General features: G+C 40.6%; 1 pseudogene; it reads left to right on the forward strand.

Moving 5' to 3' along the window:
* The window catches only part of LOC139735531 (uncharacterized), a 100,961-nt pseudogene extending 83,061 nt beyond the window's left edge, over positions 1-17,900 (forward strand).
* Positions 17,901-24,350: the final 6,450 nt, after the last annotated feature.

Consider the following 24,350-nt stretch of genomic DNA (forward strand, 5'->3'; position numbering starts at 1 on the left):
TCCAAACAGGCACATCAATGTTGGGACAGAATACCAGGCAGCCATCCCAGACATAGGTGAGTGTCTTTAACCGACCTCTGCTCACCAGGATTTCATTCCAGATAGGGGTGGAGGCCCAAGCGGCTTTCTGTCGGCAGCCCTTCCCAACATGCCCAAACATGTTCCCGCTCTAACAACACTCATGTGGGCAAGTTTCGCTCACCTTAAACATGTCATCTTCATCTAATGAGGTTCAGACAAAACCTCCCTATCACTTGCAGCTGAAAAAAAAAATGACAGACAGTAATATACTTCAAGTAGACCATTGTTTGATCAGCAGTGATTCTTTATCACCAAAAAAGGGGAGATGGCTGGAATTTTGTTGTTACTGACAAATATTAGATGCATATTTGCCTGCCATCTTTCGCAGAAAGTAGATGGCAGGCATGACTGGTAGGTATGCGAGGGACAAAGTTAAAACCAAATTTTGTCATGTGATAACTATAAAGGAATGCAGTTATCTATCACAATGCAAATACATGTATATCCTTCTCACCAGGAGAGAGAGAGAGAGAGAAGGAGAAGGGGGTAATAGAGCATATCAATTTATGTGCCACGCACTTGGAAAGCAAATATATTCAGTGCATCTCCATGGCTGGAGCAAATACAATTGGTGGTGGGGGGGGGGGATCTTCACACATTTGAGAACAATGGTAATTGTGGTGTTGCTATGTGGCTGCTTTTTGACTGACAGGCACTGTGTGAAGTGGGTTTTCCCCTCCTAAATAAAACTTTGCCACTGTGCTCTTACGACAGATGTTTTTGCTCACTCGTTGTGGGTTTTTTCAGTTGTGTACAGTTTTTTTTTGTCATATTCCATCATTATTTTGAGTTTTCATTCTTGTCAATAAGAAACAGATTTTCTCCTCATACTTTTTTCCCCCATTTCTGTCCAGTTGTGTTGACTTTGCTTAGATTAACTCATGTGATTTTGCAAAAAGCTAGTAAAAAAAGTATTTGGTCACTGATTATGTCAGATGATATACGGCCAGTGTAACTTGCCCTGTGTAAGTATCAGCTGTTGAGTGGTGTTTGATGTGTGATTCTGCAGGTAGGATCCTCAGGTTGTCATTGGAGACCATTTCTGGAATCTTGACACAAACCATACTCATTCAGAAATCAGAGACTCCAACTCTCCCGTTTTCAACGGGAGATCTCCCGCCAAAAATCCATTTTTGCAAAATCTCCCGTTCTCCCGCTTGAGGTTTAATTTCTCCTGCCCTGGCTCTGTGTCTCCCGTTGGAAAGGATTTCTTACCACGGTACTTATTGCTATTGTATGTTGAAAAAATAAGCCTTAGATAGCACTATAGAGCATCTAGAACCCTAGGAACTTCGCGCTTCGCACACATCAACTTGGAGTCTCCTGTTTGCTAGGGGTTTCAGGCAGGAGAATCTCCAGATCAGAAGGTGCTTTGGGTTGGAGTCTCTGAGAAATGCCTCCAAGAACTGTTACAATTAGTATTGATATCAAAAAGAAGTCAGTGCAAAGAGGGATTCTAATCAAATTTGTATTAGAGCAACAGATTAACAGAGATCTCACAAAATTAAACAGGGAGTTAGAGTAATGTGAAACTGTGCTTTTCAGTAGAACTCAATATTAATTGCTCACACTACTCCAAACGAGTAAAAAAAAAAACACACACACACACAACAAAAGCAGAGAGTCAGTTCTCTCCTTTGGATCAGAGAATCATGCACGCAATCAGCAAACAATAACAACTACAAAAGGAGCTCACTCATTTCATGACAGAGCTAAACACACTGATTCATATTGTTATCCTTTGTGATTAGATTGTAGCTTGTGTGATGATGTTAATAACCTGTGCAGTGGCCAATGGCCGCGTGTTGCAAGCAACAGTGAATGATGCCAAGATAGCTGTCATGTTTTAGTCTTTTGTATCATTCTACATTTTCTATGTGCCTACCTTTCAACCCTGCATCCACAGTGAAAAACAAAGAGGAGGTTCTAGAGCAGCCGGACAAGAGAGAGGGAAAGATTGTATGGAATCCATCCACCAACAGCAAATACTCTGAGAGTGAATGTAAGTCAGGCTATGATTGCCCTTCATGTTATCTTTCCTTTATCATCAGTCCAAGTTGGCAGGGATAGCTGTTTATGTATGTGGGGTTTTTATCCTCTCTTTAATACTTATAAGGGATAAACCAAATTCCTCCGTGGGCTGACATTTCTTGGAATCAGCTCTTTTTTTGGACATTGCAGAACAAAACAGTCTTGAAACAATGTTTCTAATTTTGTATTCTGTACTTTTTTCTTCTTCTTTTTTTATCAAAGCAAATGCATTTATTGGCAAACTGTTGATATTGATAAGCAACTCCAGGAGGGATGAGGTTAATCCTTGCATATCCATTGTTTCTATACATCAGAGGACAATGGAAATGTGTGAACTTTCGAAACAGGCTCCCAGAAGCCAGTGTACTGTCAGACTTGTTGGGAAGTAATACTGCGTGCATTTTAGCTATGAAAGAACTCATCAGGATCAACTTTGAAAACTTTTGAATTGCACTTACAGTTGTGTCCAAATTCAGGCTGAGAATTTCACACTTTTCGTTCTCCAAATGTAAAATGGGAATCTCTTGTTTATAAAACAAAGCATGTCATGCACAGCTTTATGATGCCAGAGCAAGCCAAATAATGTTGGGTGGGAAGGAATGAAGTTTGTTGTGTGAAGAAGCTCCTTGTTGGGTGTGGGTTGATATGGTCCATCACTCATGTAGTTCAAGGTGGTAGCCTTCAGCAGTGGGTGTTCCAAAAAGATTAATGCTTTCCATAACCCCATATAGCAAGTTATCTCTTTTCGAAATACTTTCTAGCCTCACAGTGGTGCTTTCACACAGAAACATGTAATGAGAAATGCACAGACATGGAACTGAATCTATAGTTGATAATGTATATGACATGTTTTTATTGCCTGACTTAATTCAGGATATGATTGCTACTCTGATGACCATTTAACATTGATTTTAAACTTATTTTTGTGACTCCTAGGAAGTTGAGAAAAGAAGGTCTACCATGTAAAAGATAGAAACGTGTAATGAAAAATGCAACAGGCATGGAACTGAATCTATAGATGAGAACGTATTTGGCATGTTTTCGTTGCCGTGCTTAATCCAAGATGTGATTGCTACTATGATGACCATTTAACGTCAACTTTAAACTACTGTTGCAGACACATAAGTGGTTAGGATAAGAAGGTCTACCATGTAGGATGACCCAACGTGTTGTAGTAGTGGCTTATCGTTGGCTTGGTGATGGGAAAGGGAAGCAGGCAGGGGCATTGCCAGAGGAAGTGTGAAATGACCCGGCAATGAACCCCCTTTGGCAAAGCCAGAGAGTTGCCCAGGCTTTTGTTGTGGTCTCGAAACCTGGTACCCTTACTGCTGTTGGTAGTTCTGTGATATACGACCGTCTGTTGCTGAAGAGTACCCAGCGGAAGAGTTCTTATGTCTGCTACCAAGGCTGTCAGCATTGAAAACTATTAGCAGTGAGGGAAAAGATACAAACGTCCATAGAGCCCAGGGCGCTGCTATATGAGGAGTCTTAGTGGTGATAAGTTTTTGCTAAAATTAAATGTTCTTCTCCATATGACGACAATGACATATACTTGTACAGTAGGCTCCCGTTAAAACGAAGTCCTCTGGACCAGCAGTTTTCTTTGGTTATATTGAAATTTCGTTATTATTTCATTTCATTTCATTTCATTTCTTTATTGTCCAAATAATGTATAAAAACATGGCATGGAAATTTGATTTTGTCACACATTCATAAACACATATTGACAACAGATAAATAACAAATAATTACATTACATATGAACCATCAAATGAATTACCAAACAAATGAACAATAAAAAACGTGAAGAAGATAATGTTGGGGCCTGAATTTTTACTGCAATGTAACCAGAATTTCGTTATAATTGTGGTTGTTATAAATTGGAGTGCACTGTATATTGTCTCATGCAGTCAGTTTCAGTTCCTTATGACCTTGGCTTGTGGAACAGCATAGTTTCTTAGTGTCATCACAGTGTATCAAAGATTTAAATTATTGTTGCTTTTTCCCACAATTCAACCCTTCTGTAGCATGTGTGTAATTCCAATTAAGACAGATCTTATTCATTTAAGGTATCAGTGTTTCTGGATTACCTCAGGCAACCAACTCTTTCTACAATCAGTTGCTGATGATGGTATTCATATAAAGGGACTACATTTATGTTACCACGAACATAGGTGAAATCTGGACTTTTGTTGTTGTTTTGGTTCTCAGAAATAATGTAATACAGTATCACTGTATGGAACATGAAGATCACTGCATTTCAGAGCTTGCTTCATGTAATCATACACTTGGTATTTGACATTTTACCAGGAAATCATCCATGCACAAAAGTGGGTGTCGTACAATCAAGCCACACAGCCTTGGGCATTTCAAACAATTCCTACCTCCGTGAATGTGCCATGGCATTTATCTAACTTTTGAAGGTATATCATGAGTGTATGGTATTGTCACCAGCAATGTAGGAATGTTGATAGCCTTCGTGCTGATATTTTGACAGCACTTGTAACTATGTTTGCTTTTGTAACAAGATTCCAGCATACTTTGAACGTAGTGTATGTTCTTAAAGCCCAGTTACATCTGCCAAACTGCATTATCTGATTCCAGCACAACTAAATGTGGGGAGTCAATTGTGTAGCCTCACTTCAGTTTGAACTTTTTTTGAACAACTAAATGTGGGAAGTCAATTGTGTAGCCTCACTTCAGTTTGAATAGAGAGCATAGTGTAATTGCTTGTAGACTTTAAAGGTGCAGCATCATTCTTGTGGAGCCTAACCCATCAGCTAGGTGGTTTTTAATTTAGGTGCATGCTGGCAGGCGAATCTTTTTCAATGTTGATTTTTCTAGTTATTTGATTTTTTTTTTTACCTGCCTTGCAGTGACAAGTTTCCTCAAGCTTGCAACGACACCAAGCCTACCAGCAGGGGCCAGGAACATTGAATATGCTCACCACTGCCTTCACAGGGCGAAGGGAGATATTGAGGTGAGTGGATCATGTCTTACTGGATCGTGCTGCAGTGTTTTCAACTTGAGTAGAGATGCTGATAGATCCAGATGGGAGAGAAGATTTTAAAAATGTTTCGTTTCTTGTAGAATGTGACATACGCCCAGTACCCAAGATTACCCAGCCAGAGATATTCGATCTCAGAGATGAGAAATTTTAAAGTAACAACAAAAATTTATGTAATAGCTTGTCACCATTCAATGTAATCATGATGGTGGCTACACCAAGTAATACAAGTGATTTTGTATCGCGTAGAAATTTGTTTGATGGAGAAAAAAGTTTGAGCTCTTTTCTGCTTGTTCCAAATGAAATATCTTTGTGCTCAAAAGCAGAATCTTGATAATGCCTTTTATAGATGAATAAATGTGTCATACAAGGGATGGATATGTAGCATTGATGTTCAGCAGGTCATCATGAATGAAAGCAGTTCAGATGGTACATTTGGCATCTCACCGGTCTCTGCTGAAATTCTTATTCTAAATGTGGGGTACATCAGCATTATTTGTCGTTAGTCTTACCATGCCATATATTTGTGTTCCATCCCCACCCTCTCCAACACTAGATGGCGCTTCTCATGCTGCTGAACCGGGTTCCCGTGGTCCAAGATGAGGACAGACACATGATGGATTACAGATATGACTGTGAGTAGATCTCCTATAGCGAGTACGTGTCTCTGGAGGAGCCATTACCGTAAACCCGGAAACATTCGTGGCATGAAACTTTAGAGCAAATTAGAGCCGATGGCCTTTTTTTGCGGCATAAAACTTTTGCAGATTGCCGCTGACATTCAATGCATTGTGTAGAAGAAAAAAATGGCTTCATTTTACTTTTGTAAATTTTTGCTTCCTCACGAAAGTTTCATGCATGCGAAAATGTCTATTTTGACAGTATTTATATCATTGTGTATTCCTGTGCTCTCACTTGTTGAACATGACTGTGAAGTGCAGTTGTAACAGTGCCATGAAAACGTGTACACACAATTATGATATTTTATTCTGCCATTCATGGGAGATTGCACAGTGTGGTGAAACAATTTCACAGAGGAGCCAACCAATGTAGCCACTCAAGTGACATAGTGACGAGGGGGAAGTACAGAGAATTTTAGGCAGTTCCTGGTAGAGAAAGAGAGAAAAAAACAACAACAAAATCTTGCGGTGACCTCTATTCTGTCATTGACTGTCAAGTGCATAATGTGACCCACTTATCTCAGCAAGCAAGAGGAAGTTCCACCGTTGCACCAACTTCCAGTAGCCTGACCTAATTAAGCCGGCATGTGGCACCTCTGTATGAGTCTTCCACTATAATGCTGGGTACCCGCTGTCGTGTGATCCGCTACGCACGCCACAATGGGCCTTTAGTAGCCGATCATGGAATTTTATGTATATATGTCTATCACAATTTGCACCATGATTGAAATCTTGGTCTTGATCGTGGAGTAGTTGTTGTGATCTTATCAGATCTGGAGGTCAGTTGTCGTAATCTTGTTGATCGTAGACAAGTTTTGGATGGTTGAAATGTAGTCCATGATCAGTGCAATTGCCACGACTAACCTCGAGATTTGATAAGATATGATAAGGTCTCCACAACTACTCCACAATTAAGACCATGATTTAAAAAATGACGCAAGGTGTATAAGACATGTATACACAAAATATTATGCGATCATCTACTGATGGTCAATCATGATGCAAGTAATGGATTGCATGACAGTTGGAACCCAGCATAACTCAATTGTTGTTACATGCTCTATAAATTTGTATTCATTCTGGGGATGGGAAGGCGGGGGTGGTTGGCAACTCGTGCAAGGCAGCTAATGAATTAATAGTAATCTTGACACCGATCAATTATGAGACCAAACGAAAAGACAAAATTTTATCACAACTCTGTCCATATTTCTAGTGAAGTAAGTTTATTGCATGACATAATTTGTTATGCATTGTAGTTGTTTGACAAAACTTATGCATTTCGTGTGAGTGCATTAAACTTTGTATTCTGATTCGTGCAGAATAATTGGTATACAGCAAAAAAAGGATATATATATAGGTCAGACCAAACCAATTCATAAGAGTGCAGAAGATGGCAAACATCAGAGCTATTGACTAGAATAAGTTCTGTCTCGTTATGTTTTGTACCTCCTGTGATGCCATCCAATCCTTCGAGGGTTTCGTGTGTCATCACACTGTAGTATATAGAATGGCTGTGGTGTGTGCCACATATCAGCTGTGCTTTATTATAGCAGCGTGTGAGTGATGTACCTCCTTGTCTGACCCTCTGCACCTGTCTCGTGTCTTTGCCCCTCGTAGTTTCCCAAGAGTGGACCAACGGGGAACGCAAGCTTTTCAGGGACATGTACAAGGCCAAGGGGAAGGACTTCCATGAGATAGCCAAAGGGGTGAGTTGACCAGCATGTAGGGATGGGGCAAATTCCCCCCCCCCTCCCATACACACACATATGTGACCCTGCACCCCAAAACGAACAAAAAGTCGCCAGACATGAATTTTTAGTTAAGACAATATTCTGAAAGAACAGACTTTAAGCTTTAAAATGATGTATAACTCAAATCAAATGGACTCTCCTAACCTATCTAAATATTGGAAAGAAAGCACAAACTCAGGAAAAGTGTGAACTGAGAAAAGAGGCTCTGAAGTACAGTGTCTATTCAAGTGCTTAATCTTTACTAAACCATGCTGGCTGTGCGATGAATGGGACAAAAAAAGGAAGTAAACCACCAGAGTAACAACAATGAAGGGATTATCAGATTAAACTGAAATTAAGCATGCCTCATTAGTAAACATTCTGCTCATAATTAATGCCAACTTTCAAAGCAGTAGCATTATTCTTTTAATAGTTATTAGAGTTGAAAGTGAAGAGTGTGGACAAGGTTTTTCAGAAATGAAAAAGGGATTCTAAAGACACACCTAATCACACTATTCTACCAAAAGTGTTCGAGATAAACTGCTAAAAAACACACTTTCCTGCCCGTTTTATGATACCCAATTTTAGCATAATGTAAAAGAAGACCCGCTCTTTCAGGAAATATGAAAAAGTCAAGTTCGGCTAGGTTGACCCATTTCACTTATTTTCAGTCCTCACGCAAAATCACTGTGTGCGACTTTATGTTCGTTTTGAGGTGCACGGTCACATATGTGACCCGCTACAACAAAATGATCCTAAAGTCGGGCGAGGTCGATATTTGAAAATTGCATGATATAATCCCCTAATCTTTCTGCTTTGAATTGATATATGACACATTTTATAAAGATAATCGGCTGCGGAGATATCGATGTTTAAAAGAGAGCATGTCGAGACGTGTGGAAAATCACTGTTTTGAGAAAAGCGCCCTAAAAGTCGTCCTTTCGACGCAATCGCGATCAAGGGACACGCAAGTAAGTTTTCACCTCTGGACAATAGAAGGTAAGCCCTAGCAACCCCCGAAGAGTTCATTCAAGCACATCAACGTCGGCGGTCTCCTCACCAACCAATCAGTGACCAGGATGTGAGAAGCGGCTGAGCATAGCGCACTCCGCCCGCGCGCACCAGTCGACTGGGCAGTGTGCGAGCTTCACGCCTCGGTTAGCAGCAAGCAGCAAACTGACCAATGAGATCACTCTGGTCGTTGTTAGGGGCAGAACCTATCTGTGGCGCTCAATCCAAATTTTCGAACCAGTTTCTGCTTCGATGAAACGCCAAAAAACATGGCTCAGAAAAACGCTTTTTTAAATCTTTCCTTTGATCATTTTGCTTCAAAATTTCGACAGAAGATAGAAGACATGTTAGACTCCAATAATATATCAAAATCAGAAAATCGTAAGTTTTGACCAATTTTAATGCTCTGACTTCAAACTCGATTTTCACGGCTTCGACCGTGCGCGACTTTAGGACCTTTTTGTTGTAGCGGGTCACATATATTCCACCTGGACTGATGCTTGATTTTATTGCAGTATTTTAGTAGAGCTTGTACTGGTTATGACATTTGCTCCTGTCTAGTGAGAGCTGAGAAAGAGAGTTTTGAAATATGTCACAAACCTGCCTAAAGATAAAGAAAAGTTAGCCTGGCCTCACAGAGTACGTTTCTGTCAGTTCTTAGTATGACATGCCCTAGTTTATATCCCCCCCCCCCCACTATGCAATAGTATACAAATATCGACTGCTGCAGAGGGAGATGGTAAAACTATTTGCACCGAGGTGATGTCTCAACAGTGCTATGTCCCGAGACGAAGTCGAGGGACATGGCACTGTTGAGACATCACCGAGGTCAAATAGTTTTACCATGGCCCGAAAGAAAGCAGTCGATATTTGTTTTATATCCCTCTCGAGCATTTTACTAGAGTAATGACGGTTCCCTTTTGGAAAAGTGTGCAGGTTTCGTGAACGATAAATCTAACGTTAGGCTGTAGCAGTGCAGCAGCAGTGCAGCAGCAGTGCGTGCAGCGCGTAGCGAACGACACCGCTGCGCTGTTGTTGATTCCTACACACGAGCTACACTACAGCGTGCAAAACTCCGAAAGATCGAGGTCCAGGACTACGTTAGAAGTAGGCCTAAAGCGGCTTCGTTACCCAGATCATCTTCAAAATCGGTTTTAGTTTATTCCTAATTCGTACCTGATATGGTGTCCTCCTGCGATCATTCTTCCGTTACTGGAAGCAGTCACTTTGTCAATTGAGCTGAATGCATTGATCACGTATCACACGTCCACCCACACGTTACACACCGACCGGTACCCACGCCATCGCACCACACAGATTTCTGTAATGCTGTCGCACATCACACCGCGCGCTCTCTTAGCGCTAGCTAGCTAGCTAAGCCACAGGACTGTCGCTCAAAAGTATCGCTACTACGCGCACTGCGTACATTCTTAATTGAGAAATGTAGATATCGATCACACGATCACGATGGGTGCAAATCGTGGATTCCCAAAAGTACTATATCACGCTGGCTAGTAACCAATTGCACCGCATCCAGCTGCTCGTAGCTAGCTAGTAAAACTACACTATGTTCGTGCTCTGTACAATCCTATGGCAAGAAGCTTTACATGAGGGATATAATACAACATATGTCCAGAGAAGTTGTTTCCATAGGACTCAAAACTAGCCGACATCAGTCTTTTTTTCCCCCGGCACCGGAGACATAACTGCTTTTTACCTTGCTGTGGCAGCACCGACATTCTGCTCTGATTTGCCGATGTGATATGGCACAAAGTATAACCTGTAGTGAACCACTTCTACAGTAATCATCAACATTATCACAAGTGCAGAGAGAGAGAGAGAGTGATAAGGAGTGGGGCAAAGATAAACTGTATCCTGCTTCCTACTTTCTGTCACATGGAAGATAAGTGCTTGTCCCTGATCAGACAGGGAGGATATGAAAAGGTGGATTCACTTTGCAGTTGGCAGCAAAAGAGGTCATTACAGGGTAGTTTTGCATGTTTGAGGTGGGGGGCGGGGGTGAGGCTGCTTGTGAAAAATGCTGCTGCAGGCACCGAGAACTGTATCTAGAATGGTGGATGTATCATGCAGCATTTCCGTTGTGTGAACTCATGGTGGGAAGTTTTGAAATGACTTATTGATTCATTTATGACAGCTTTTAAGCAAGTTTCCTCTATATGAAGCACTGTGTTGTGTAGGTAGATGTCTGTCCAATTATGGCGTGAATAATGTAAGTTAGGTGCTGGCAAGTCTCCCCGATTCTGCAGGAGCCTTCCTGAAAACTTGAGAACCGGTGTCTCTTCAGGTCTGGAGGAGAGAATATAAAAATATCTTTGATTTGAGAATTTCCCTTGCCCATTGAGATGCATGTTACAAACAAGCGTCTTTCCTCTTCGCTCTTTAGAATCTCCCCGATTTTAAATCAGTGAATGTTACCAGCCCTGACTGGTTACTGTATACGCCATATATTTAGCGAGTCTAGATTTCCGCGAATCAGAACCTCCCGACAATTTCGCGTGTGGTTAAATGTGCGATTGTGGAGTACAGTACTGAACGGAGAAATGTGTGCGTGCACGTTACATTCATGTCGGGATCAGAGTTGATATTTTCATGTGTGTTTGAATTTACGAATAGCACCTGACTCACAAAGTTTGCGAAAATATTGCGAAATATTCTGTGTATACAGTATACTTTGCTTGTGATGTGGCATAATGGATAAGACTCTCGACTGTCAATCAGAGGACTCAAGTTTGAATTCAGTCCAGTGCTTACATCCTTGGACAAGATGTTTTTATCTACCATGTCTCTCTCCACCCAGGTGTACAAATGGGTACCTGGCAACGCTAGGGTAATAATAATGGCAGGGCCCTCAGGTAGAACAGTGTCAACACTGAAAAGGCTACCCTGGATAAGTGAGACCATGTTATCATGTTATATCATTAAGATAATGGCCGAAGTACAGAGGCATTTTGAAGTGATGGGAGTTGGAGGGTTACATGAATTACTTCTATGTCCTCACTACCGGCAGCTGAGGGCTCATGACCTTGTGGTGGCGATGTAACTAACCTGAGGTTCCGTTCCCCCCCCCCCCCCCCCCCCCCCCCCCCCCCCTCGCTACAGATCCCCACCAAGACAGTGAAGGATTGTGTGGAGTACTACTACTGGTGGAAGAAGCTCTACCCGTACAACCACGACATGCAGAAGTACTGCCACCACAGCGGGGCAAACCCCAATGAGGACATGCGGCGGAACGAGTGTGTAAGTATCTTGGCAGTGCAAGACTCGCTTCCGTCGTCACAATCGTTGTCTAGAGGGAGGGGCACTCTAAGCCACTGCTTGAATAGAATGATGACGGTCTGAAGATTCAGAAACCAGAAATAGTGGCTCTTTTTGTAGGTGGCTTGGCTTCCATGTGGCACAGAATGACAGGTGGAAACTGATTCTGTATGTGCATGTACAAATTTTGTATGTTAAACAAATAAATATATCAGTTCCCATAAGTATATCACCAAAGAGCATTCATTTCCGTAATGCTGACACCAATGTTCAACAATTTTAGTAGCATTTCTGGGAAAATATGTAGTGAGGGCAAAATGAAGAGAAATACAAAGCTACATATCAAAGTCACCAGACAGGAGATAGGATAGATATTTTATACAGAGTTTCCCATCCCTGATATGCTAATGAAATCCCCTGCCTGAATAGCACTTCATGGAAATTGTGTTAATGTGGAAAGGGCTAAGAGATTGTTGCTGAGCACAAGACACATCCATCCTGCACTCAGAGTTCCAACAGCAGGATGGATACAATTACTGTCATTTGTTCCGTACATGAAGTGTGTTGGGAAGCAGATATTGTCAAGTACCCTCTTCGTGTTATTCTGGCCACAGGGTCATTTTCCTGCAGTGAAATGTCAGAACACACGACTACATGGCTGTATGTTTGTCTGAGTGTGTATGTATGCACAGGGATATACTGTAAAACAAGGAATGTTTGCATGCATTTTGATTTCGCGAATTTCGCGAGAGCCAAGATTCACGAAATTAAAATGCACATGAAAGTTATTGTGTACATTATATGCATTGAATGTTAAGATTTCATGCCACGAAAAAGGCAATCACCTCCAATTTGCGAAAATTTCATGTCGCGAAAATATCATGTTTTACAGTACTATTTAATACATGTTTTACAGTACTATTTAATACATGTTTTGTTGTCTAAGTACCTTGACAGTGCTGGTGAAAGGATTTGGAACCTGTGCGCATGTACTACAGGTTCCAAATCTTTCAGGTGAATCAGTTGTCATACTACGGGTTATGCTTGACCAAAATCTAGAAAAATCTTCAATTTGGACATAAGGGGACTATTGGAGGAACCAAATTTTGCATAGCGTGAGTTTTCAACAATTGAACTACATCTGTATGTATTCAAAATAAAAATGGCTCAGATTTTAAAGTTAAATGTCATGTCGATACCACCACATATGAAACACCAAATCCTTGCATCAGCAGCCTGAACACTTCACGTTTGGGCTGGTCGCAGTTAGTCCAGTGTGTTAATGATATGTATACATCCTTGTAGCATATTAAAGTGCATGACCCTTGTTTCGTGGAGGCTGTTGTGATAACTGCTTGAAAAAACAATTATCTCACATCCACTTCAGATTTTGAAGGTCATGTCTTTCTTTGTGAAGGAGGAGGAAGCATGATCTGACTTTATACTTGAGAATAGACCAGTTCACACTTACTGATGGCTCAAATTACCCCCAACTTTTAAACCATTGAAACAAAACTGTTGAAAAGCTAGATATCAATCACCTGCTTACATAATCCAACTTGCTTTTATGTCAACAAGCTCCTTTGAGTGTTAAATGTCCTATCGCTGCAATGTAAAGAAATTATTCCCGGTGCTGTCCATGACATTGTTCATTACAACTCTGTGTATCACTAAGTAGTGTTTCTCATTTGACCTTTATCTACTCATGCGCAGAATGTAACCTCAAGCTAGCTTATTGCAGATGAGTGAAGTCAAACAGCCCACCCCCTCCCCTCCCCCCCCCCCCCGAAAAAAGAAAGAAACAATGATGTTTAATTTGATATTAGCATAACATATTGACCTGATGATGTAGTTGTCTTGGCATTTGCTGTGTCTCACACAATACACATTTGTGCTGTGCAGTACCATGCATTTGTGCCATGTATTTGTTCTGTGAGTGCACTAACAATGTCACACGCATATTTCACATTCCCTCTCTCAGATAATTCCCTCATTTTTATGCATTTTGATGGCCTAAAGAGTGCTCTTTCATTCATCAAATCCAAATACAGACTCTGCTGAGCAAGTTTGGAGATATGGCAAATGCTTTCCTTTTCTTTTAGAAGAGTATGCTTGAAATATGTGGTGTTAGAGGATTGAGCATTTTCATTTTGTTGTATCATTAGTTTTCGTGCTACAGTAGAAGTAGACTGACTTTTTAAATATGAATTTAGTGCATGATGCAAAAAGGAAGGGGAAGGGAAAAATAGGTAGTGCTGCCCCATTTCCCTCATTCAAACAGATAAAACGGAAGTGTGTAGCTGAATTGGGTAATATTTTGTAGGTCCAAAGGTCAAAGGGACTGGGATTATTACCTCCCAGATCAGATCAGACCTCAGTGTGTGGTTTGGAGCTTTTGACAAGGGAATGATTTTCAAGACTGTGGGTTTTGTATTGTAAATAAAAGATGCCTCAGGCATGTGGATGAGATGTTTAAAACCTTTACAAGAAGGTGATGTCATTTAGGGCAAACTAGTCTGGTCTCTTACTACTTGTCCTACACACCATTCATGGCAAGCTCTGGGAATTTTAATAAAAAGTTGATAGACATCCCTGAAGAAAGAGGGAGGAAAGTTGGGGTCCCATTTCGAGAAGAGATGTTTCGTTATTGTAGGTTGCAATAGACTGCAGCTGTAGTCACAGGAACGGGAATGTTGACAATCGATCTGTGTCTGTGGTAGCAAAGTTGATCTATGGTAGCAAAGTTGCAGTCATGTAATATCCTTGTGCAACTGCACCCTGGCCAGTCCAATTTGAAAATCAATCATTATTGTCAAGACTTTGTGGCGTGAGAGATCACTGTTTACAAGACTTCATTCATATGGTGTTAGTTGGAGGCAGTTTGTCACTTCCTTGGAGTTTAAGAGCCTCTGTTTCTAAAGTGGTATTATGTTTAAAGAGCCATCCAACCTATGGGTCTTCCTTCTAGAGTCAGTTTACATCAGTTATGAATGTAGTTAAAGAACTTGGGATATTTGATATAAACAAACAGATTGGGAAAGAGGAATGGTTCTGCAATACATGTAGTTATCAATGACTTGGATCCCTTGCAAAGGTAAAGTGCTTTCAGTCTGCAGGCTGTGCATATTTAATAAAGGTGATCTAACCCGCAATGTAGTTTGTGTTGTGAAAACACACTTCCTTGGCATCATGTAACAAGGGGATCATTTTCACGTTCTCAAAATTTTCCCACAAATTGGATTGAGCTCCGAGAGAGGCAAGCTTGCCAAGCCAAAACCTGTGTGAGAATATCACACGATGATAAAGTCTCATGTTGGCGCGTTTTTACTTTTGAACAATTTGTACGAGACTTCATTGTCAGTTTCCTGGAGATGGCGAAACTTCATTGCTTAGAGTAGGATGGCTTTGATGTAGATGCTCGTCTCATATTAGTCACATGATCTTTGCCCTCCAATGGGAGGGATGTCTTAACCAGCCTCTGCACTTGTCGTTTTGCAAACTGATATTTGTATGTGGAATTGTCATCTCATTGCACTAACCAAACATTCTGTTGGGTCTCTCTCTTTCTCTTCCTTTCGCTGTTTTTTTTTCCTCCATCTATATTCTTCCTCCTTCTTTCCACATGTTTCCTCCCCCCTCCCCCTCCACTTTCTTTGTTTTTTAACCTATCTCTCTGTGCACAGGACCTATTCCCAGGCGAGACTTTCCTAGATTATGTGCCGCTCAAAGAGTACCGGCACGATAAGTACTATAGGGGCGGGCCTCCTAACTCTAGGAACAATAACAGTGTGAAACCTTCCTCTAATAATCAGGAGGACAAGCCGGCACCGCAGCAGGGCCAGTTTGTCTGCAACTACCCACACTGTGAAGCGGTGAGTACACTGTCTCTCTCTCTCTCTCTCTCTCTCTACACCTACACATTCATTGACCCATTTTCAGAAAGTTGGTTTTAATCAATATCTTGGTTTAAATTTTAGTCCATGGACTCTAATATGCATAAAATGGTGTATCTTTCACAATGCATGTATAAACGTGCCGTTGTTAGTGGCTGTCTGTTTGCATCTATGCAATCTGTCACGTGCATTTACGCAGAAGAAATTTGCTTAAACCATGGACTAAATTGAAACCACTTTTGTGAATATGGGCCATTGCTTGCCATCATGATTTTATGCCACATTCTTCTTCTTTTTTAATAAAAAAAAGGAATACAAGGAGTAGCATTTAACTGCCAAGCTTTTTGACTGACGAAGATGTAGTCCTTTTAAAAAACTAGAATGCGGAGAGAGAAGAGGAAAATATCCTACCTACCAACGCACATAACATTTCGGGCAAATGGGGCTGCCTCGACCGTTGGGAACATGACGTAAATGTAGCATTAGCAGGGACTTTTGTAAGAATGTGTAATTGATTTAATGCAAAGTTGACGATTCAAGTCATCTTGTTATATATTGCAGTCCTTCAAGTCGAGGCAAGCATTGAATGGTCACATACGGGTGCATGGGGGAAGCTACAAGCCAGCCAACACCACCAGTACCACCACCTCCAGTGCTGCCAGCAACCAGTCGAGATCAACCACGACGTCGTCTTCGTCTACGACGTCCTCCTCGTACAGGGGAGGTGGGGGCATGGGGCAGAATGCCAAGCGGATGCCGCAAGACTCCTCCGACGAGATGAATGACGACGATGATGAGGAGGACGAGGAGGACAGCGAAGAAGGCTCATCAAGAGAGATGTCCGAGAACGACCAGGACGATGATGACCTCTCCAGTGAAGACGATTCCTCGCCTCGTTTCCCATGCAAGATATGTCATAAGTGAGTTCTCATTCTATTACTGTATAGTATACTCCATATTTTCAGTGAGTCTAATTTGTTATTAATCTGGACTTCCCAATAATTTCGCGAGTATTTAACTACGCGATCGTGGAGTCGCAGTAATGAACGGAGAAATGTACACTTGCATGTCGTATTCATGTCAAGATCACAGTTAACAATTTCGCATGTTGCTGAATTCATGATTAGCACTTGACTTGCAAAATTCATTTATTATCCAAACCTTGCAAAATGTATGGCCTACACAGTTATGAAGAGACTGTTTACGTTGCTCCTGTTTAAGAGCAAAAGCATTGAAGCCATAGGATGTCACATGTAAGTGTTCACATAAGAGCACTACACTGCACACTGAGTGGACGACGTCTATCTTTGTGAAAACTTATTTTAAAAACCTCGCAATATCAGCGACACTGTGAGAAGAGAAACCTAGGCACCGGAAGGTACATGTTTATATCATGCTACAGTGCTGTGACTGATCTACCTTCATTGCTCTCTCGCATGTTGATGTAATGCATTGTGGTTCAGTGATGCACCCTTCTCCCACCCACCCCCCCCCCCCCTTGCCCTTTGAGACCAGTTTGTCAGCTTCCCAATAACTTTTATGTGATGTGAATTTTGTAATCTGCTTGCTGAACCAAAATTGATGAGCATTCCATGTCAAAACCTCCCCACAGGGTATTTGACAAGGTGAAGAGTCGGAACGCTCACATGAAGAGCCACAGGGCGTCAGACGAGAGGAGAAGGCACGGCGGCTACGGCGGAAAGGAGGAGCAGATGTTCAACCACTACATGAGGCAGGAGAGCCAGAGTGGGACCAGCAGTGAGGAGGAGGAGGATGAGGACGAGGAAGAGGAGGAGGAGGAAGGGATGGAGGACGACGACGACGGTATTGATGAGGAAGATGAAGACATGATGTCCTCAGAGGAGGATATGTCAAACTGAGCCAGAACAAAAAAAAAAAATCTGTGATCGACGACCAAGAGTTGGTGGCGATGAGCAAATCTAGAACAGACTCCGGACATCGCGTGAGCCACTTTGGCAAAGATGAGCAGCGGCCATCAGTGTGATTGGCAAGTGCGAGATTGGGATCACATTTTATCACTTCAGTGAGGATAAGGCCCTTCAAGAACAAAATCTTTAGCTGGCACTCTGTGAAATAATGTTGTGTTTGACATCCATTAGAACACAGTCACACCGGGAAACAAAAGAAAAAAAAATAGATTGACATAAGCCACTAGGAAAAGTGCAATTTTAGTCCAAAAAAAAAAATACTATAAATGAAGTGGAAACTGCTCATGATGCATGGTTCTACCTCAGAAATAAAGTTCATTCTCTTGATGAGATTGTTCCTGGAGAAATTTTAGAAAAGATAAACAGAAATTGCTCTTTGCCTTTCAGCATCTGGTATGCTTTTGGGGTTTTTGTTTTCTTTCTAAGTGAATGAAATGAAATGAAATGAAATGAAATGGCAGTGATTTCTACTCCAAATTAGCTAAGTGATCATCAATATCAGGTGCAAAGGGTCAGTGTTATAGTTACTTTTTACCCCTCCTTCAAAATATCGTTTTGAGATTGTAACCACTCACCTAGTAGTACAGCAGAAATGTGCAAAAGCTGTAGTGTCTTGTTTCAGATTTCAAGGCAGTTAACATTCCCTGAGCGTTTCTATTTGATTTTGTATTAATTTGTTTTGCTTTCTTCTCATACACATCTCAGTATTATGTCCCTGTCCTTGATTTAATTCAAGGCTATTCTAAAATGAAACAAAAGAGAGGAGGGGGATGAGGAAGGTATGGGGTTTGGTAAGAAGAAAATACAGAAGTGCCTAAGTGCTGGGTGGATTATGTTGTAAAGTCTGTTAGACTAATGAGTGCTGCCCTGTCAGCCAATATGTTCATTTGTATAACTAGCTTGTGGTGCAGTATATTGTGTTTGGTAAAGTGTAATGCACAAAGTATGAGTGTGATAACTTTCCTCTCTCTCTCTCTCTCTTTCTCTCTCACTCTTTCTCTCTCTCTCTCTCGTGCTCTCTCATTTTTGTACAGCGTAGGTATTGGGGTGAAATCTTCACAAACTTGATGCTCATGCTAGCTGTCACACAATGAGCTAGCTGTGAATGTAGGCTTCTGTTAATGAGTGTGACACACAGCTTGGTGAAAATCATTGTATCATGCACACTGGGCACCAAACCGTAGACAGTGATCCATGTTCACGTAGAACTCGTTAGTGCGGAAGGAGATCGCATTTAAGTGATCGGGGGAAAATCTCCAGAATTGTGGAACTTGTGTGTGAGTGTTCAGAGGAAAAGACAGGGAGAAGATATATTCAAGATGTTTTTATCGATAAGAGAGCTATAGTAGAGTGACAACAGAGTACATATATGATGTTTCCATTTATTTCCCTGTCAGTGGTATCATTACCACTCATGAGAATGAGCGTAATTTTTGATCAAGGGTCTTTCCAGTACTGTCCAGAGTCACTACCAATGTTTGGCTCAATTACAGGATACCGTTGAAACCGGCACATCATGTGAACTGTGCATGCAATTGTGGGGGCTAACTGCGATTTAGAAGCGTAAATGAGAATATGGGGTGTGAAGACACAGCTTCAGGATCGGGCCAAAGGCTCTATTCCGAAGCATCTTTCCAGTCTGTAGTTTGATGCAAGTTGCAAACTTCCAGGTATTTTGCTTTTCTGTAAATTTCTTTATCTAATTTTATCGGGGGTCCAGACCACAGCTCTAAAAGATTCCTAGCAATACTCTGAAGCTACAAGGAGATTTCATCTTGGCTACTCATGCCCCTCAATAGGGATGCATGTCCGTCCAGGAATGTTAAATTGAAGATCAACGAAAAGAGGAAATATGGCGTTTATCAGGGATGTGACACCAGAGAAGTTGGTGCCACAGTAGTGTCTCTGTGTTTTGATCGTGGTCTTACACTCAACAGCAACAAGAAAATACTTGGAGTTTAATCTTGCAGAGAGACAGATCAAGGGTTAGCAGCTTGCACAGACATAAAGCGAGAAACTTTGCTATCAAGTGAATCAAAGATTTTAGGAAAGGTACAGGGAATTTACTGTTCTTACTGTACCTACAGAACTATGGAAAGCAGATATCCTGGAAGTGAAATATGACGTTTCTGTACCTCAAACAGATTTGAAGTCATGGGTGTAGAACTTGTTGACATAGTATGAGCATCTACCAAAAAGGGGATCATGGAAGTCGAGTCCTCTGTTGTCACCAGTGAGCCATGTCATTGGCAGGAATGTGTGAACATACATTTGGGTAAACCAAAATATTGAGGAGCACCACGAATTAACATTTCAGAGCATTGCAGAATTTTAAAGCTACAGGTTCCCTGTGACAAATTGATTCTTATAACAACTCTTTAAGTTTTGTAGGTGGGACATATTTTCAGGCAGTCATGAGTATTGAATAACTGGATATTTGGGCAGTTGGATCCTGCCATAGTTTGTTTTTATGATGGATGTTTTTGAGAAAATTTCTGATGGGGGGGGGGGGATGCCATTTTAGCCCATTTCTGTTATTATTTTCAAAAAGAAACTAAGGACACTCTTTTATAATAAGGAGAGCTTTGAGGTAACAATAGAAGGGAAAGGTGCATACTCGAAAAAGAGGTATTTTGGGTCTGTCTGTCTGTCTGTCTGTCTGTCTGGAGCAGAAAGAGCTCACAAAGTGTACTCATGGTTTCTGTAAAGATGTTATTGTGTGTGATGTGTTACTGCACAGCAGAGACGAAAGGAAGTCGAAGGGGAGAACGAGGAAATGAAAGAAATTTTACTTCAGAGCTCAGGGAGGTGTCTTGAAATATGTATCATATGCAGAAAGCCAGGCAGGTAGTGGGGTGGCAGGAGAGTCGTTGGCACGCTGCTTTGTCAAGAACTTTGTATGCATTTCACCAAGCAGTTTGAATGTGTGCCCTTTCACATCGAAGAAGTGACTTATAGAAGTTCTAACAGGTATGTGTGTTATGGGTTTGTCTGTTGTGTGTGTATGGGTGATGGTGTGTATGTATGTGTGTGTGCATTCTGTTTCTTTGTAAAATTGTACATATATATTCTATGATACAAGTTGTAATTTTTAAACTGTTTGTAGATGAGCAGAGGAAGGGGTGAGAGTGGAGAGAGAGAGAGGGAACGAGAGAGAGAGAGAGAGTTGGAGTGACAGAAGAAGGGAGAGAGAACGGGAAGAGCAAAGTGCATCTTTGGGCTGACCAATGTATAGTATTGTGCAATATTTAATGACCAATCAAGTGTGTGGACTGAAAGACAGAATTAAAACAACTTTTTGATCACTGGGGTAATCGTGTGAGAGGGAGAGATTGCTTGGTGAGAGAGGGATAGAGAGAGAGAGAGAGGGAGAGCAAGAGAATGGAAGAGAACTGGAATGCGATTTTCTTAGTTTCTTATTTTTACACGATTTGAGATATCCAGTGGGGAAGATAGAATTATATGGGAGGGGTTTTTCATATTTTTCTATTGAAATGCATGTTGGTGTGTTTCCCCCAAGTGTAGGCTTGTGCTGTATGAAGACATGCGATAGGAAAGTGCTGTGCTAGGTTTAACAGTCTCTTGGCACTCGAGTACTAGTTGTTAAAAAAAATACGAAAAATGAACAATACTCTGCACAGCCTAGATGGAAATGCTAGTCAAGTTTGCCGACACGTGCTTGCGTGACCTTCATGCCAGACATAGTTATCAAAATGCAATCATACATCTGAATCGTCTCTAGTTGTACACACAAGATGAAATTATGTGATATTTTATATTTTATTAAATTTATATTGAAGAAAAAAAAAGTGTCTTGAAATATCTTGAAAGTAATCAGTTTTATGAGTTGTATTTTTTCAGAGCTGTTCATCGCCATGTTCTTATGTGATCTTGATATTATGAATATATATAGTGAGCCTATACAGTGTTTGATGTATTTCTTTTTTCTTGTGTTTGAGCCAAAATTGGTTCATGAATGAACCATCCAGGATTATGTTTGGGGATGTTATCATCAGCGTACTTTGCTTTGCATACCATGACTTTGGAAATGTGATTTTCATGTGCCCATTGCCATTTACACAATCCTCGAAATAGTTCAGACTTCGAAGAATGTTTTTTTACCCTGTCACTAAAATTAATCTGTCAGTGGTCATTCTTTCAGTCCTACCACTCACCAAATGGCACCACATTAAGAAATAATAAAAAAAAAGATGAGTGCCCAGTAAATTGAAAAATGTTCATCCACCAGGCAGTTATTGATAGCATTATGTTTGTCATGTAATTGTATTGAGGGTTTTTGTTTTCCTCATAATCCCTGTCTAATCATTTTAAAATTTCCCAAATTGTAGCAAATCAAACTTTGTGCCAAAGCAGTCAAACATCACGGTGAAGTGTGATGCTGTGTAAACATGAGATATTATGTAACAAACATGTATTACAATTTTTTTTTTTAATGCAATGTTCTGAAAAATGTATCCCTGAGGTGCAGAGATTAATGTTGAGTTTTTCTCAAATGTCAAGAACCATGTTTCGTATGCCTTTTTAAAGTAGCATCACTGACTAAAAAAGAGCTTAATGATACAAGGTCCTGATTTAAATCGCTGCCAGGATTATTTCATTGATAATGAGAGAAACTATAATTCAGGTTTGGGTTATATGTGACAATCTATACGTCGCGTCATTTGATTGGTGTGGCCCATCTACCAGTCAGGACTTTGGTGTAGGTCCTTCCCTGAACACCACGTCTTTATGTGTGTGGCAGGTATTTTTGTAAGCCCCAAGGCATGTGAGTGAATATGACTTTAATGTGATGGCTGACACATCATGGAGTACATTTGAAGAAGAGCACAGTCTGAAATTAAAGACTTACACCCATCCAAGGGTGTAACTGGCTCGCTCTCTCGCGCGTGTCGATGGTAGAGGTAAGGGCAGTTCATCAAAGAAGTAGCAGAGTATCTTATATAATAACTCACAGTGAAAGTAACACAGTGAAGTCTGTGTGACTAAGACGTTTCTGTGAGCTAGTGGACTTGACATGGCATCATGTTGGGCTCCAACCAACGTCGCTTGGTCCCTGTCAGGCAGGGGATTGAAAGATAGGGCTGTTGCCCTCATAAAGACATAGAATATACAAAAATATATATTCCGTTTTCTGCCCGAGTGTGTTAAATCTTGCAGAATTCTGATCGACTTAACGCTTTCGTAGCTGAACCCTCGGTAATTCTGTGCGAGGGCAAATAGTTATGGATTATTTGCTGTGTCATACATGTTGAGATCTCTTAGGGTAGACCACCGTCTCTTCATAACTTTCTCATGTTCCTTTCCTGCAGGCATTACAGGCATTATTGCAAATTGAATTATCGAATGATGAGATGAACTGCCTTTTGTAAGTATAACATCTTATGTACAACTGAAGTCAACAATGTTTCCATTTCCGTTTTTTTTTCCAAAGCGAGAATTATTTTCTACTTTTGCAAGTGATTTGATGCGAATGTCAAGCTCTAAGGGAGTTGAAAAACTCCCATCCCGAAATGGATTACCATGTAATGTGATTGTAATGAAGTCAGTATAATCAAGTTGTAAAGCAAGTGCTCACTTTTGCTTCTTAATTCTATATTTGTACCTGATATACATGCATATTTTAAGAAAAGCAAAGCAGTTATGTATAAGAAATGCATATTATCATTTTTAAAATTGAAATAAATGGATGTTTTATTTCAATATATACAAACTATGAGCTTGCAGAGTGGTACTTCCTGTGAGTCTGTTTCCTTCTATTTGTGAGGTTGGGTTGTGATCTCATTATTATGGCAGAGAGTCAGTATCATATATTTATTCCTTCTTATGAAACACAAAAGGAGAATGAAACTCAACTCTATATGTGAATTGAGAGAATGTAGCAATATAAGTAGAGCATACCAGTGAATTTAAGGAAAATAGGACAATCCATTCAAAAGGTATGAATTTTTTAAAGTTTCTGGTGTATCCATGGCTGGATGAAAAGACTACAACACTTAGTGACATCACATATTGAAAATGATAGTGAGCTTTTGATTTGCGACATGGGACACTATTGACGATGCAGCCTCCCGGGCTGGATATGAAAACAGCTGTCTCACGCATGCACAGAACACCATTTTTTTGCTTAATTAGCATTGTCTTGGCGTTCGTGTCGCAGATCTAACACTCGCTTCTATAAAGTACAGGTACCTTTTTTCTAGCAAAATTAAAGAGCACTTGACTTGCTTCTTTCAGAAAGCAGGGGAATAATATTACTCTTATGTCAGTCACAAGTCAAGGGAATGTGTACCTTTAATGATTTTTTTTTTCTTTGTCTTGGTATTTTCTTTATATCTTACCTACACGATGTCTTCTTAACCAATGGTGGCTGCACCAAAACAAAGATTAATGACTTTTGAATAGATTTTGCTGTGTTCCAATGATATTGCTGCATTCACTCAGTCCACATGTATATTTGTGTTTCATTCCCTTCTAAATATGGTGACACCAGTTCTAAAAGGTTTAAATGCTAATGATTAGTGATACATGACTAATTATATACTCGATTTGAAAAGGGCATTTGAAATACACAATACCTACGAAATCTGTATGTGAGATGATAGCTACACAGGCATATATGTACAATATAAAGAAAACACATAAACTGTACATTGGCATCATGTTTTATTTAC

This window comes from Diadema antillarum, unplaced genomic scaffold (genome assembly GCF_040938485.1).
Source record: "Diadema antillarum isolate AM-2024a unplaced genomic scaffold, OU_Dant_1.0 seq00000584_RagTag, whole genome shotgun sequence".
In the NCBI taxonomy this organism is placed as follows: domain Eukaryota; kingdom Metazoa; phylum Echinodermata; class Echinoidea; order Diadematoida; family Diadematidae; genus Diadema; species Diadema antillarum.